Below are 2,665 nucleotides of genomic sequence, written 5' to 3' on the forward strand. Positions count from 1 at the left end.
GCATTTAGCATTGCACATGGCCTCTTGTGTCTGAGCATAAAGACCTCATTTGTTTTGTAGTGTGAAAGGGAGGTGTTGTCTTGGCTACATGGCTAAGGTTGGGGAGGGTAGCCCAGCACACCCTATCCTACTTAACTCGTGGTTCCATTGAGGCAGTGCCAGAGGAAAACAGACCGATGGGGTAATGGGAGTCATTGTTTCTGGGACCCTAACTGTGCATGGATGCTGTGTAAGAGCTTTATATTAATTTATTTAACCTGCTTGCTCTGCTTACAGATAGGAAACTAAACAACAGAAAAACTAAGTCACTTGTACAAGGTCACACAACTGCAAGAAGCACTGGGATTTGAACCCAAATCCTCAGCACTCGTGACTGACCAAATACTCTTTTAATTAAGAGTCCTTAGCCAGTTCTCTACGTGTATTGTGCTGTCTTTGACCTGAGAGAAAAAATGGAAATAAGATAGTTTCTTTTATTTAGCCCAGTATGCTTTGGTCTGGGTTTCATAACTCAGCAGGTAAAGGTGTTTGCTGGCAAGTGATGACCGGAGTTTGATGCCTGGAACCCACATACAAAGCCAGATGTACTTGTACACATAGTAGTCCTAATACTCTAATGTGAGATGTAGAATTACCTTGAAGCCTGTCAGCTCTCTGGCCTCAAGAGGGCAGCACAGCAGCAGAAACAAAAGAAACCCTGTCTCAACAAGGCAGATGGAGACCACGGAGCCTGGTTTCCATATGCAAGCCATGGCATGCACATAACCACGCTCACACAAGGAAGTGCACATGTGAACATGGGCAGGCGCACACCAAGTAAATAAATAAAAATTAAGAAATGAGAGAGCGAAATAGTGCGCCAGTCACCAAGGACCCTGTACAGCTGGCTCTTTGGGTCCCGCTGTAATGAAAGTGACCCCCGTCCCAGATCTAGAATGCACCTGCTGACTTCCGACTGTCTGGTCTCCTGGCTGGAGGATGCAGTCGTTGGTTCTCACACTTTTCCTGCCCATGATGCTACTCAATGATGCCCCCTTAGCACAACCCTCGGTGATGCCCATCGGCCTGACCCCAGAGTCCTGGAATGCGCGGCACCTTAACTGAAGGAGTAAATGTAAGGCTTCCTGAAGAAATACCGGATGCCGAGCAGACTCGCTGTGCCCTTGGGGAAGTTCCTTTCTGCTTGTCCTACCCGTGTTTAGTAGGCATGGTGGAAACTGAAAACTTTGAACTGTGTTCTCACTCTAGCCCCACCAGTGATCAGCTGTGTGGCATTCCCTGCCACTCTTGTCACCTGATACCAGTTTACTCCCTAGTTGAGTGAGGGTTTGGATCACGTGAGCCTGAAGTCCCCGACAGGACAAGTGTGGTCTTCTCATCTCCCCAGGTCCCATCTTGATGGTTAACAAGACAATGTGCACAATTACATCCCTAATTCTCACTGTCCCTGTTCAAGAAGCATTTCCACTTCACAAGGCTGTGCAGAGAAGCAGTTCCCACAGGCCAGGGCTTAGACTGGGTTTGCTCAGGTCGAATGAACCCGCCCAGAGCTATGACATGTTTCAGTCAAGGGAGAGTCCAGCTCCTGCACACTTCCCACTGTTTCATGCAGGCCTCCTTACAACAGGGGCTGCTCCTCAGGGCTACCAACTCCTCTTGTTGGCTGCTGTTGTTACCACCAACGAACGATCTTCAGACATACACATCCGTGGCATGGACAGTGTTTTGGACAGTGCTGAGGGACAGGGGCACAAGGGTCCTCTATGGCAACACCCTTGGCATTATACTATTCTCTGGTTTTCTGTCCTTCTGAACCATTCCTCATACCCCAACAACGAAGTAAAATCTCATAGCATGAGTTCTGCTCCAAAGAAATAAGTGTTAAGGATTTTCAATTCCACCAAAACGTTGCTATAATCACCAGCACTGGAGCCAGTCTGGAAACATGAATGTCTAATCACCAGAATGTAATTAGGCAAACTCTCAAATTTTCATAACTTAAATGGTAGTTGTTAAGAGCCTGACAAAGTGAGAGAAACGTTTTATCAAAAACAGAACTGCAGACATAGGATGTGGTTACACACTCCTTTAAATCCCAGCACTTGGGAGGCAGAGGCAGGCAGATCTCCGTGAGATCAAGGCCAGCCTATTCTTTTTTTCTTTTTTTTTTTTTTCTTTTTCGGAGCTGGGGACTGAACCCAGGGCCTTGCGGTTGCTAGGCAAGCGCTCTACCACTGAGCTAAATCCCCAACCCCAAGGCCAGCCTATTCTAAACAATGAGTTGCAGGCCAGCCAGACTTTCATAAAAATATCTGCAGATACACCCTGGGCTTGCAGCAGTGAAAAGGGTATTTGGGGGGTCAGTGAGGTTCAGTGGGTAAAGACACTGGCCCACAAGCCTGGTGATTGTTGGTGCGCACATGGTGGAAGGCAAGAGCTAACCCGTGACATTGCTTTCTGACCTCCAGATACACATGGTGCCACGCATGTACCCATTGCTTTCTGACCTCCAGATACACACGGTGCCATGCATGTACCCATTGCTTTCTGACCTCCAGATACACATGGTGCCACGCATGTACCCATTGCTTTCTGACCTCCAGATACACACGGTGCCATGCATGTACCCACACATATAAATGTTTTTTTAATTAAAGATATTCAT

This window comes from Rattus norvegicus, chromosome 4 (assembly GCF_021556685.1).
Source record: "Rattus norvegicus strain SHRSP/BbbUtx chromosome 4, alternate assembly SHRSP_T2T, whole genome shotgun sequence".
NCBI classification, from domain to species: domain Eukaryota; kingdom Metazoa; phylum Chordata; class Mammalia; order Rodentia; family Muridae; genus Rattus; species Rattus norvegicus.